Below are 15,769 nucleotides of genomic sequence, written 5' to 3'. Positions count from 1 at the left end.
AATTTCACCATACTTGGAAACAGGTGAAGATTGGCGTCAGAAAGGGCATTCAACAAATTCCATCCGACCCATGCAAGCATGGAAAAGCGGACGTTAAAACGATAATTATTATACTTATGGAACCAATGTCATTTAGCCTCCAGGTCATCTTTGATGGAGCAGACCTATGATAATCAATGTTCTATCATTGCTTTGTACAAAACATAATTAAGGTTGAACTCTGATCCTGCACATGATGCTAGGATAGAAACGTTATGGCGCCATCGAGAGAATGTTGATGATGTTATCTGTAGCGGACCTGTTATATATACATATCATTCCCAGCATATAGAGTCAGGGAATGAAATTCTACATGGTCATTCATTGGTTTTCTTTTCCTTGTAACAGTAAAGTGGTTTCTGACATATTTGATGTAGTTAACTAATGTTTATATTATTTGAAATTGCGAGGGTGGCGAGGTTGAGGAATTGTTAGCACCTCTTTATGTTCTGATTTCAAATTCCGCCGAGATCGACTTTGCCTATCATTCTTTCTGATAAAATAAGTACCAATCGAATATTGGGGTCGATGACATCGATTTACCCCTTCCCTAAAACTGCTGGCCTTGTGACAAAATTAGAAACTATTAATTGAAATTACGGTGGAGTTTCTGAAAAATCGATCTGCGAAATCTCATTGGGAAGAAGAAAAAAAAAGATACAAAAGGAGGTAAAAGTGTGGAAAAAAAAGAAGAAAGAAAAGAAAATTAAATTAAAATGCTTAGAAAACAAACTGTTTTCAGTCACAAATTTCGTTGTATGACACTAGAATACTGCGGTGGGGGGAATACACTTTTCTTTTCCTATGACTTGGAGAATCTCTTCCAAAAATTACCCTCTCATGACGGCAAATAATCATTTCCTAAATGACAACTTCTAGAAACAACAAAAAAGTATATAAATGAGAATACGTTTATATATACACACAAGTGTACAAACGGTGAGTGGGGGAAGTACCCCAAGTATAAGGTAAAATATATTTAAGAGTTCGAAGCTGAAGATTCACTCTGCCGCAATTCCGAGTTTACCACTTGTGTGCGTTCGTTCAGGCAACAGAGAACGAATGTATGAGCAAACGCATTAAAGGCAGGAAATTCAGAGCAGAGACAAGAAAGAATCTTCGTATTCAAGTGAATAAATTAGATATATGTGTGTCATCTATCTATCTGTCTGTCTGTTTATCTATGTATACATACATTTGTAGTGTATTTGTGAGTACCTACGTAAGAAGATATATATGTGTATACGTATGCATATTTCTATGTAATGTCTGCGCAAATGTACGGCTCTGATATTTTTCTGTCGTTTCGTGTGTAAATATAAATATAAAAATAAAGGTGGGTTTGTTGATAGATCGAAGATGGTCAGGCAGGGAATTCTCGAATTACTTTGTGCAGTCGTCACGTGCGACTACGAATCACATCGCGTGTTCGATCCTACTACCTACCATCGCCACACATCATCTTTGCCCCGCTTTACTGTCTATTATTCTCCTTCTCACCTGTCACCTTTTTTCATTTCGTTTTCTTCTTTCTCCCCCCCTCCCCACCATCCTCCTGTTTCCGCCTCCCTCCCACTGCAGCTGACGCATCACACAACAAACCCTGATTAAGAGGATCGATTTTGCTGCAGTTGTCTGCTCCTGATCAGCTTTAGTTGCATGTTTCTTTTTCCTCTATCGATATGATCGAACGGCCGATAGATGGCAGTGCAATACTGTGACGTAACTACTTAGCATACCAACCTGACAGACGACGTAGCCATCCATACATTGCATTGACAGACTGACAGGTTAGTTATTTTTCTTTTACTCTGTCCCTGGCTTTTTGCTATTTATACGTTCGCTAAAATTTCATTAAAACCTCTAAAATAATACCTATTTCTCTTACTGGTATCCTTCGAGGACAGTATCATAGCTGTTTATTCATTATATAGGCCTACTACTATTTCCAGTTCGATCTGTCTTCTACTGTTGCTGATCGGATTTCTGAATGAGAAGGTGTAGCTTTGTAGAAAATGGTATATAGTGATCTAAAGCTAAATATATTTATCTTAATATTTCTCCTGGCCGTCGAATTTTTCGCTTAGCAGCATTGTTAGTAGTTGTTATTTAGCCCCGTGTCTTCCCCGATCGAACAAACGTATTATGAATGACATTCCAGCAATGGCCACCCCTCCCTTTTTTATTTTGTTATTTCTCGAGACTTACATTATCCAATGTCCTTCTCTTTTTTTTTTAAGACGGTGAAGGTGTGATTTGACTTATATTTCTGACAGGTCATGCGACCGCGTCGAAGCTTCCTAGTTGGCTTCACAACATTGTTAGTGATCTGTGTCAGCGATTTTTTTCTATTATTTTTCATTTATTTTTCTATGATGTATTATTTATTTGATAGGTTTCGGATTTTTGTACCAACCTGCGTTCATCACACCCCATCTCCATTCACGCTCATCCATTAACAAATATGATACACTGGACAATGTAGTCTTTGATATACTTGTCCGGAGAAAACAAAATCAAAAAATGGAATGGTCAAAGCCGGAATGCTTTTAATAATAACCACACACATACATACACACACAAGGTTTATTGGACTGTGTATTCCTTAATATTCTTGTCCGGAGAAAAAAAGTATGGGATGGTCATAGCTGGAAAGCTTTTCATAATCCTTTCTACTATAGGCACTAGACCTGAAATTTGGGGGCAAAGATGAAAGGGGCTAGTCGATTATATGGACTCCCGTACTTAACTAGTATATATTTCATCGAACCCAGAAAGGATGATAGGCAAAGTCGACCCCAGCAGAATTTGAACTCCGAGAGTAAAGACGGACGAAATTCCAATAAACATTTTGTCCGATGCGGTAATGATTCTGCCTGCTCCCTGCCTTAATGTTTTTAATAATAGCCATTAAAAAAAATTATATATAAGTTACATTGGACAGTCCTTGACATAGCTGTCCAGAGAAAAACTGATGGGAAGGTCATGGCTGGAAAGCTCTTAATAATAGATATACTCTTTCTGAGCTCACCTGGTCAAAGTAACAGCTCGCGTCTTCCGTAGCCGCACCTCTGCTCTACGGCGTTTTACACACACACACACATATATATATATATATATATATATATATTATATATCAGTCTTCCTTCTTTCTCTTTTATACTTCTTTCGCATACATTTACACCTACAAACACAGTTTGTTTTGTTTTTATGTGACGTTATATACAGAAACAATTTAACAAAATTGAAGGTTCATTAAATACGTTTCAGTAAAGTACATACAGATTTTCTGTTTACAAAAGGTTGACTGTGACTTCGGAGTTTCAGTTTACAATCGTCATCAGACTATGTGATATTTCAGCTTACCAGATGAAACTTCGAAGCTACTGTCAACCTTTTACTTGCAAAAATTGCGTATGTGTGTATGTATTTAACGTGCAAAAGGTTTACAATGACATTGCCTACATACAGACATAGAGACAGATACATGAATTCTCAGTTGATGTGATTTGCAGTGAAATGGAAAAAGCAGTCGATATTTTAAGTAAAGTGGAAACTGTGTTTGCTTGAGTAGTTACACAAAGTAACGTAGACTTAGTATCAAATAAATGATCTGTGTGTGTATTAATAATAATAATAATATGACGACAAAAGAATGAATGAGACCTCGATATTATGTAAAATAGGGGAATTTATCTATAAATATATGTGACAATTAGTTTCGAATACCAGGGCTGAAGTCAGCTCCGGCATCTCATCAGTTATTAAGACAAAACGCTTAATAACTGATGAGATGCCGGAGCATACTGCAGCCCCTATATCCGAAACTCTGAGTTTTATTATGACAACCAACTAATTGTCACACACATATACATATATATTATCATTAGATTGTTTAAAGTGGTGTACAGATTTTATATTTTGAGAAAAAGTATTAGAATTTTGAATGATTATTTAGCGCTTTCATCTAAATAAATAATTATCTAAATTAGTGCTTACCTTATATATATATATATACACACACAACTATGTGTATATATGTATCTGTATAAATGTGTGCGTATGCACATATACATGTATGGGTGTATATATATATATATGTGTGTATGTGTATAGATATGTCTATGTATATTCTAACAAGTGTCATTCACACTCACAGACGCGGGTTATCAACTGCGCGAATTAAAATCTTTCTAGGCAAAAGATTATACAAATTTTGATAAATTTCCATTTTTATTTAATGTTCCAGTGACATTAAAAAAAATAATAAGTTGTAATGCAATTCACTGGTCAATTTCGGTAAATATTCATTCGTTGACATAGTTTTCAATTCCGGCACTTAATATACAAAATAATCTGCAAACGCACTGACACAAATTCTGAATCACACACGCTTGAATCTATTTACGTATGAACACACACACACTAACATACTGGCATGTTTTATATACGTACGAACATATATTTGTGTGTGTGTACACACACATAGACGATCTCTATTATCCATTACCAATACTCTCCATATACATATCCATTATCGATTGACGAGAAATAGCAACCAAATGTCACTCAAGCCACACTTGACTCTCGTAGGAATGCTAAATGACATACTGGATAATGTATGTTTTTTTAGATATACTTCTGAAAAGACGAGGTGGTCGTAGGTTGAAACCGCTGACCATAGGGCTGTTCAATCAAAGCTGATCTGGAGCTAAATCAGATCAATAACAGCACTGACATTCAGTATCATCTCCACTTCCAATATCGTTTTTATACATCCATGTACACTAGCAACACGATCCATAATCACACAAGTGCTACCAATATTGTCCATACATATATTGTCAATATTATTCCACATGCGCGCCCACACGCACACACACACTTTCTCCTACACAGTGACCTTTAATGCACAAATACTACTAATACCATCCACAGATGCACATATCCTTAGACATAGATATGTGTACACTACGAAACACACACACACACATTTACCTGACGTTCTACACATAACACACCCACAGACATACACACTATCATAATGTGGTTTCCTGATTTTATAAGAATATGTTGACACACTTGTTTAGTCTATGTCAACACTCACTTTAACGTGAGAAACTACATATCGATAGTTTGCTGGTGTTGTGTAACCCCAGGTTAGTCCAGGTTGAATAAATGTTTGGTATTTAGCTGGTTGACAAAAAGACTGGGAAGAATCCTCTAACTTGTCACCCAATCTCTTAGAAATAGTAACCAATTCCCACTAAAATGTCGTTCTTCTATTTTAAAAACATACACAGGTGTTTATGCATTGCCTATATGTGGGTCCAAACTTGCACGTATATGTATCTATGTATATAAGTGCAGTTGCATGTGCAAATATGTATTTATAAATGTCTCTCTCTCTCTCTCTTTATATATATATATATATATATATATATATATATATATATAGGGAGAGTTCACGAAAAAAACAAAAGACGAAGACAGGTGGTGTACAAAACAAACAGATGTATTAGTATAATGCCCAGGAATAGAAAAAGTATTTTACGTATGAGCCTATGCTCTTCTACAGAAAGAGACACAGAAAAAAACAAGTAGAGAAATATATATATATATATGTATATATATATATATACACACACAAAATCTTAGATTTGTGTCAATTTGTATTCATATATTTTAGCATATAATTGTGAATATGATTGACTGGATGGCTAAGTATATATGTGTGTATAGAATTACTTTGGGCTCAAAATCACGAACATTTTATCTTTATAGGCAAAACACATGATTCTACATTTCCTCAGTTCACAAATAATTCACCAGAATAGAAGTCAGATTAGTTTGAGAATTTTGTGTAATAAAAGGGTGTGTCTTTTTCCAAGAGAAGATTTATATGATTTGTGTGCATGTATGTATGTACATATAATATATAAAAAAACACAGTGGGGTGCAAAAGTAGGTATACAATTATGAAAAAAAAAACATGTGCAATACTCATTTTTTCTTATCAAAAACATTAAAAGTTAATCTCATTTTTGATATTTTCAGTGTCATTAATCATAATAATACATTTATTATGAATAACTATAATATTTTAATGGTAACTTTTAATTTTTTTGATAAAAATGTATTAGTATTATGCATGTATTCTTTTTTCATAATTGTATACTTTTTTTGTATATATGTTTTTGTGTATGTATGTATGTGTTATCATCATCGCTTAACGTCCGCTTTCCATGCTAGCATGGGTGTGTGTGTGTATGTATGTATATATATATATATATAAATTAAGGAGAGAAGAAAAGAAATTCAAAGGTCGATGTATATATTCATTCAATCCATATTAACAAAATTCTCCATGGTATACAAAGTACATACATAGATGCAGTCATCTATAAGATATATAAAAATTTTCTAAGAGTTTATAAATACATATACACGAAAATTTATAAATATATAAAAATTCATACACATATAAAAATTTACAAACACATACACATATATACATGTGCGTGTGTATTTGTGTGTATATATCTGACATGGCTGAGTGGTAAGAAGCTTGCTTCCTAACCACATGGTTCCAGGTTCAATCCCACTGCGTTGCACCTTGGGCAAGTGGCTTCTGCTATAGCCTCAGGCCAACCAAAGCCTTATGAGTGGATTTGGTAGATGGAAACTGGAAGAACCCCGTCGTATATATAGTATATATGTGTTTTGTGTGTGTCAGTGTTTGTCCCCTCACCATTACTTGACAACCAATGCTGGTGTGTGTGTGTGTGTGCGCGTGTATATATATACAGTAATACCTTGATTTTTGAGAAAACTCTGATCACAAATAAATCATGCTATATATATCTATATATATAAAGCACGATTTATTCATGATCAGAGTTGTCGGAAAACCGAGGTACTATTGTATGTGTGTGTGTGTATGTGTATATATATATATATATATATATATATATATATATATATATATATATACAGATGTGTGTGTTTGCATATAGAATAGGCTCATACATAGCTGTTTATTAAAGAAGCTTACTTCCTAACCATGTGGGTTTGTATTCAGTCACACTGTGCAGCACTATGAGCAAGGGGTTTCTGCTATAGTCCTGGGTTAACCAAAGTCTTATGAGGGGATTTGTTAGATAGAATCTGGAAGAAGCCCATCATGTGTATATGCATGTCTTTGTATGCCCTACTTTTGACATCACATGATGATAGTAAAAAATCGTCATACTAGCGATATTGTTGATTTCCAATCTTCTGTTGAAAATATGTCTGGTCAAAGGGAAATATTACCTTGTTTGAATATAATGAGGCTTGACAGCAGGAAGTGTATCGAGCCATAAAAACCTGCTTTAACAAATTCTCCCTGACCTATGCAAGCATGAAGATGTGTACATTAAAACGTTGATGATGATGATAACAATTATATATTCTTTTACTTGTCATTTGATTGTCGCCATACTGAAGCACCGACTTCAGTCATACAAATCAACCCCAGTACTTATTCTTTGTAAGCCTCGTACTTATTCTATCAGTCTCTTTTGCCAAACTAAGTTACGGGGACATAAACACACCAACATCGGTTGTTAAGCGATGTTGGGGGGGACTAACAAACACACAAATACATACAGGCTTCTTTCAGTTTCCAATCTCCCAAGGCTTTGGTCGGCCCGAGGCTATAGTAGAAGACACTTGCCCAAGGTGCCATGCAATGGTACTGAACCTGGAACCATGTGGTTGGGAAACAAGCTTCTTGCCACACAGTGACTCGTGTGCCTATATATATATATATACACACACACACACACACACACAGTACTTGTGTATGTGTTTTGTATGATATGCGGACATCTTTGTGTATAGTCATCCTGACACTAAATCACACTGAATAAACATTTCTGCATGATTAGGTTTTTTTTAAAATATTTTTAATGATCTTGGTTCCTGTTTAAGTTTTGTTGTTGTATCACTTTTGTTTGTCCTTCTGTCTTTCATGGTAGTGTGTCTTTGTTATTTCTTTGATATTTCATTATTTACTGATCTGAATCAAAATGAAAAAGTATTATAACTCCTGACAAATGTAACTAATATTGCCAACCATTATTTTCATTCTGATATTGAAACCACTACGTCAGTATGTAGTAAACACTACCTCAGTGCTGGCATTACCAGTATCGCTATCACCACCACAACCTTTTCTACCACGATCATTCGCTCCACCATCACCTACTTTCGCTGCCTGGTCAATAGAATAGACACCAGTTGATTAAAGAATTACTAGAGTTGATGTGCCACTACAACCTGTACATCCACCTCACAACTAACAAAATCACTATCCTCACCTCACAACTATCACAATCATTACCCACTGCCTCACAACCATGAACACAGCATTTTTTATTAGATATAATATGCTAAATTAATAGAGAAGGAAAACTGAATGCTCATTCCTTTCTAAATGTATATTAATAATGTATTGTGTATATAAAAGTATATTCCTAACAAGAGTGAAAATCAAGGCAAAAAACAAAAACTAATGCAACTTAAAACTAATTATTAGCTGTTACATAGCTCTGTAAATTAACTTATAATTACGTATTACTTGGATAACAGAATTGGTAGATCATCAGGCAAAATACATAACAGTATTTAATTGCACTCTTGGTCCTAAGCCTACTATGGTTAACATTGCTTTTATTTTTCAATGGCTCAAACACTTCTCTGAACAGCCACACCCTTCTCGCTTTCTCTCCATCCCACCTAACCTCCAACCAACCTCCTCTTCCTCCTTCTGTTGTTGTCATTATTATCATTTTTATTATTTATGCAGTGGATTGGAAAAATTGGTGGAGCATCACACAAAATTGTTTGGGATATTTAATTATTTTTTACATTCTGTGTTCAAATCCTTGCCCAAGATAATTCTACCTTTCATCTTTCTGGCTGGAGTGGAGCAATAAGATAAAATATAAGAATCAATGGAATCAACTATATCACCCCACAACATTTATATCAATTTATATATGCTTATGTCAAAAATCATTATTGTTATTAAGGAGAAGCTGGGAGTTGGTGAAAATACTAGAACACTGCAATTTATCATATTTAATGCCAATATTATTTTGAATCCCATTGAGAATGCTTTGTCTTTCATCTTGATTCATTGTGTGTATAGGAGGGGACATGTAAATTGAATAAGTACCAACATATTATTTTCAAATTAGGGCACAAAGCCAGCAATTTCAGGAGAGTGGATAAAGTCAAGAACATCCACCCAGTATACAACTGGTACTTACTTTATTGACCCCTAAAGAATGGAAGGCAAAGTTGACATCTGCAGAATTAGACCTCTGGACATCAAGATGGACAAAATGCTACTAAGTATTTTGCCTGGTGTACTAACAATTCTACCAGCTCACCTCCTTATAAGTACCAATAATATATTGAGATTCATTTGATTGGCACATCTACGTAGTTACAAAAGTCCTTTATTAATAACATTAATGACATATCTATATCTCTAATAAAGACATGAATGTCACACGACCTTGTTTCTTCCTATGCTAATGTTTCGCTTGTAGTTGTGGTAATGGTTGTTATGGTGCATCATAGTAATTTCTAAATACAAAGAGATAGTGACATTGTTTTTGCTCCCAGCCAAAATATTTCACCCAGTTCATAAAATGTCCTGAGGGATGCATGAGTAACTGAACAATCCTTTCCCTATGAGACTTACTTATGTGTAAAAAAATATATTTATTTATTGCAATAGTTATTAGTTTTAAAAAGATAGTTCAATCAGTTTTTTCTGATATTATTGACCCAATCATCTCTTTATAACTGCTCTCTCGCTCTCTCTCTCTCTCTCTCACACACACACACACACACACACACACACACACACACACACACACACACACACACACACACACAAGTTCTACTTAAGCTGACAGAGAAATAACTGATTTCTTTTTACTTTTTTCCTTATTTTCATACACCATTCTTTCCTGTTTCTCTCCTTTTGTACTACTCATTTTTTCTTTTTTTTTGCATTGCATCTTCATAAATTAAATATTGATCTATATGTCAGTGACTCTCATGGTCATATCATTATCTTTGAACATCCATTTTCTATCCGACTTGAGTTGGATAGTTTTTGTTTTAATTACTTTAGATAATTTGATAGATAATTTGATAGGGTGTGCATTTTCCCCACAACTTCCTCTGTGTGTATTGTTTGTTAATTGGGTTGGATAGTAATGGATTGGCAGAATGCAGAATCTCAAGAGAATTGAACAAAATAAATTGTATATGTTCTTGTTCAAATCCAGCCAAGGTCAACTTTGCCTTTCATCCTGTTGGATTGATAAAGTACTAGTCAAATACTGCAGTTGATTTAATCAACTGGCAATCTCTTCCAACATATAATGAGCTAGTGTGATACGGTCTCTGTCTGATGGAGAATCATCACATCATTAACTATAGAAGGACCCCTTTCAGTCATGAAGGGGATTGCAACTAGAAAGTTACCCTCTGAGGCACAAATCCAGGCAAGGTTCTTTATGGAAGACCAGTAGTCGCTCATGATTATGTATATTACTGCTAGCGCATGCACACACACACACATTTTCTATGATTCACTTACATGTACACTTTTTAAAAGCCAAGCCCATTAAAAGGATATCTCAAAAGACAGTGTTTAATATGATTGGATCACCTAATGTGTGTTTTAAAAGCAAATGTATATATACACTCATTTTAGACCAATAGGTGTACAGACTACATTTTTTTAATTTCAAGGGTGCATAATTTTCTGTAATTAATAGAGAATATTGCTTTCTTGATTCTTTTTTTTTTTATCTAAGTTTATTTTTATAATTACTGCATTGTTTATATTGTTGGAAGAGCTGAAAATTTGGACATTTAGATATTGCCTTCTTGACTGATCTTAAGATATGTCAAATAGTTATTACTGCAACTTTTAAATGTAATTTTGTGAAAAGATTCTATCAATCTTAGCATTTTACAATCCAATTTAAAAGCAGAAAACCTAAGTACATAAACTTTTTCTCATACTGTTTTCACTTTGGTTGTGCTTCTTTGTCTCATAAAACTTAAATATGTTTCGGCCAAAGATTGGTCCAGGCCACGTCTAACTTAATAGCACCACCTGATAGGATTATCTGAATCCCTTTCAAGTCAAGTTTTGTTTATGGTCCTTTCAAGTAGTGAGTTCTTGTTGAGTGAGTTGTATCCAGGTATGGGTGGCTTGTCTGGTATTCCTTGAAGAAATCTATCCAGACTCCATTTAAAGGTGATGAGATCCTTTTCCTCTTTGATCAGTTTTGGTACAATGTTAAACAGGGCAGAGCCTGTTGAGGAAAAGAAATTGTCACAGTGTACCTATATGTTATGATCCTGAATTGGGCAGGGGATGTATGGCCCGCAGTTCCAGCCTTGGATGAACCTTGAAACTAATGTTCAGATCATTTGGCAATGCTGGTGATATATTCTCCACATCATACAAATGATGTACTGCTCATAGCGGCGCTGGAGAGAGTAGAGTTTCAAGGCTTTAAGGTGGTCCCAGTAATCGAGATTAGTCATGCCTTCAATTCGTTTAGTGAGTGCTCTCTGAGGTGATTCACTTTTCGAAATGTTTTGTTTTGTATGGGGAAACCACATGGAGCAGCAGTATTCGAGGTGTGGCTGTACAAAGGAGGAGAAAAGTGGGATGATGACACCGTGTTCTCTGGACCAGAAGATTCTTAAGGTTCATATACCTCTTAAGGCATCAATCCCAAGCATCATCATCCTTTTTCCTGTTTTATCTTTATGTAAATTATTATTGGTAGTGGCTAACTAATGCTTCATGCCTAATTAGGAAAATTTGTTGTAATAAACTGTGACACTGTCTTTCAGTTCTCAGTTGTAACATTTCACTCAGTTCAAAGATGTATTTGAGAAAATGTTACTAATTCACTTGCAAAATATGAAGTGAATAAGAAGAACAAGTTTGTTTAGGAAAGTAGAATTATATATGCAGATGGAGCCAGATTCTTTTATTTTCTTGATTATATTTCATACAGATATGCTTTGTGATGGTGTTTTTCTTTTTTTATCATAAATTAATTGATCTAGGTATACATATTAAAGAAAATATCACCACACCTAAACTGGAATAACAACCAGTTTAAATATCAGTTATATTTAAACTTCAGCCAACCATAGCCATTTCAATCAGGAAATAAAGAGACATTAAGTTTTATGATGATGTGAGAACTCAAATTTAGAAGAGATAGTAAATAAAATTGTGTCTTCATGCCTTTCTTGTTAAGATTAATGAAAACTTGCTTAAATTAATTATGTAAATGAAGCAATATATTTGGATATAACGAGTGTTTCTTGGATTATTACTATATCAATGTCATTATGATGAACTTCGTTAGTCCTATAGGGTGTTTGCAATACAGTTGTTGTTCTATTGTAAAAATATGCTGTATGTGACCCTGTGGCCCCAGAAAGGAGATAACAATGGTATTCTAGGCTTTATTGTTTCTGTTCTTGTTGATGATGTTATTGATTATAAAATCATAGCTATCTGATGTTTCTGTGAATGTTCTTTTTGTTTCTGAGTATTTTGTAAAATTGGTGAGGTACTTATATTTATAGGGTTCTTAGAGCTCATTTTGCAGACAGTTGCTTTTCTCTGACAGTGTTTTCCCATATTGATATATATATATATATATATCATCCACATCATCATCATTTAACATCTGTCTTCCATACTAGCATGGGTTGGATGGTTTGACAGAGGTTAGCAAACCAGAGAACTGCAGCAAGCTCTAATGTCTGCTTTGGCATGGTTTCTATGGCTGGATACCTGTCCTAATACCAACCCCTTTACAGGGTGCTTTTTATGTTATATCAGCACCAGTGGGGCCGCCAAGTAACTTGCAAGACAAGGACCCTTTGGATGGGAGAGGTGGCTGTAAGCTGGTTGAGATGTTAAAGTATAACAGGGATAGAGAAAGGTGCCCTACTATAGAGGAAATACTTGGCTACCCCGGTAGGAAAATGCAGGAAGAGATAGAGAGAAAGATAGAGAAACAGACAGTGAGAGAGAGAGAAAAATAGATGGTGTTGGAAATGCACTGGGACATACCCACAAGGTACATTAGGAGTGAATATAAGTGATATGGAGGGATAGAGAGGGTGTTTCTTAAGAGTGTGAGGAGAAATATTTAGAGGTGAGGAAGAAATGACTGTAGTAAGTGATGGTGAGAGAAATTAGAGCGAGTGGGAGGGGCAACTATGGTAAATATGTGAGAGCATGGAGTGTCTGCAAGTAGGCATGTGAGGGAGAGTGGAGGGTTCTGCAGTGGGTGGCAAGCATAGGTGGGAGAAGGTAGGAGTTTTGATAAGGGACTGATTGTGGGGGGTGGGGTATGTTTGTAAAGTATATGCATGTATGTATAGCCACAATTTTACTTGGCTTGATGTCTTCTCAAGCACAGGAAATTGCCAGATGTCCTGATCTCTTGTCATCTTTGTGAGGTTCAACATCTTCCTGGGTCTATCTCTTCCACAGGTTCCCTCTACAGTTAGAAAGACTAGCATTTCTTTATGTGGCTGTCCTCATCCATACACATTACATGACCATCTCAGCATAGTTTTCTCTCTTGCACACTACATCTGATGCCTCTCATACCCAATTTTTCTCTTAAAACATTTATGCTTTGTCTTATATGCATGCTGACATTACACATCATGTGGAGTATGTTAGTTTCATTTCTTTCAAGCCTTTGCAAGTCCTCTGCAGTCACAACCCATTTCATTGCCACATAGCATAGCTGTTCATACACAGGCATCATAGTCTGCCTTTCACTCTGAGGGAGAGGCCAACAAAATTAATAGCTCTTCTGTTCTTATTCTAGCAACTATGCTTTCAGAGCATCCTCTTCCACTGCTAACTTGGTCACCCAGGTAACAGAAACTATTTACTTCTAAGAATATCCTGAGACATTTGGGGAAGTCTATATCCTGTTCATGCTTAGTATTTATTGTATCTGCACATCTGCCACACTCAAAGAATACTTTCTCTGTTAACCTTATTGTGATACTGCTGCACATCTTATGTGCCCATAGCTTGCACTGAGTACACTGTATGAAATTTCTACCTACACCTTTTCTACATATCAACAAGGGCCATCTCCCTGAAGGATTTAGTAATCTTTTTGCCTTCCTACTACTAGTACATCAATCACTGCTAAATTAATTCTAAAGCACTTTGATACTGGACCTTGCTTCTATGCCTGAAAGTTCTCTAATTCTAGTAGAGATTCAACTAAAAGAATATGGTCATTAGCACAGAGGAGCTTTCAGGAGCAGCTAGACTTAAATTTCTCTGTTATGGCCTGGAGGATTATGATAAACAAGAGGGGACTGAGAACCTATTCTTGGTGAACTCCTACATGCACACTAAATTCATTGCTATACTCATTGCCAACTTTTACCTTATGACAGATCCCTGACTCTATATATATATATATATTTATATATGTTCACCAGCAGTCAAACCATGACCATCTCATTTTCTTTTCTACCCTATTATATCCAGGATTACTTCAGCTGGTAAATATCTCTTTTAAAATGACAGGATATGCACATAACTAATAGACATTTTTAGCTTCAAATATTTTCAGTGTAATAAATGTCCTGTGTAATCTCTTACAACATCTAATTTTTTATTCTAATCTTTTAGTCACTGGAGGAGAGAGCAGCAACAATAAACTCGTCAGCCTTTCGCACATTAATGAAGTAAGTATCCAGGGTTAAATATAAATATCTATAGGTTAATAGAAAGAGGATTTTTCCCTGAAGCCAGCAGCTTTGTCTTGTTACTACAAACCAATGGCTCACAGTGTGCTATTTCTTCTCCCTAAGCTAACATTTCAGTGATGGCTCTGATCTGTTGACTTAGCAAACTGTATAGTACTTTCTATTAAGTTTACCCAGTATAATTATCTTTTATCATCTTGTCATCCTCATATGTCTCATACTTTAGAGATATTAATCCTCTGGAATCTATCCTTGTCTAAGTTTTTTCCTGCAGGTCTTGGCCTTCAGAAGTTTAAGCTGAACATCAGCTGCATTAATCTTCAGCAAGGAAGACTTGCAAGGATCATGGGTGCTCTTCAGCTGACTGAATATCTTTAAAAATCATATAGACTACAATTAAAACATCGAGTCTTTTAGGTTGTCTAGATTGTAATATTAGAACAGATAAGAGAAAGTTAATGGTGGGCCTTAATTTGGAGCTTGCTACAGATAGAAACTTCTAATTCAAATTTTAATGACTAATTCCATCATGCAGTATTCTATTTTTAAAAAAATACACAAATGCTAGAACTTACTCTGAGTATGTTTTACTAGGTTGGGAAAATGTGTCAGTCAATTTCTACAAATATTTTTTATGGGAAGTTGCCTTTGTGGACACCTGAGAGGCATTAGAAAAAGATTAAACACTCCAGATAGGAAAGTGTTGCTATGGAGTATTGTTTAGCTTCTTTTCATCCTTCCTCAAGTTTTATTATCAAAAGCATTTCAGCCATGACCATCCCATATTTTGTATATCTAGGACTACATTTTCCAATGCATTCTTTTCTTTTTTTCTTGCTTTTGTTTTTAGTGGATTCAGCAATTACAC

General features: G+C 35.2%; 1 protein-coding gene across 15 annotated transcripts in view; it reads left to right on the top strand.

Annotated features, from left to right (window-relative positions):
* The first annotated feature begins 1,684 nt into the window (after positions 1-1,684).
* The window catches only part of LOC115209646 (MAP kinase-activating death domain protein), a 185,654-nt gene continuing 171,569 nt past the window's right edge, over positions 1,685-15,769 (top strand). For 11 of the 15 annotated variants that reach the window (XR_004998265.1, XR_004998263.1, XR_004998264.1 and 8 more), the window contains exons 1-2: positions 1,699-1,829; positions 14,825-14,880. The gene's annotated coding sequence lies outside the window, so the exon portion shown is untranslated. Of the gene's footprint in view, positions 1,830-14,824; positions 14,881-15,769 lie in introns of all 15 variants that reach the window. The other 4 variants (XM_036501145.1, XM_036501150.1, XM_036501149.1 and 1 more) reach the window with 2 other exon arrangements.

This window comes from Octopus sinensis, linkage group LG3 (assembly GCF_006345805.1).
Source record: "Octopus sinensis linkage group LG3, ASM634580v1, whole genome shotgun sequence".
Lineage (NCBI taxonomy): Eukaryota > Metazoa > Mollusca > Cephalopoda > Octopoda > Octopodidae > Octopus > Octopus sinensis.
This window is presented reverse-complemented; position numbering and strand designations above follow the sequence as displayed.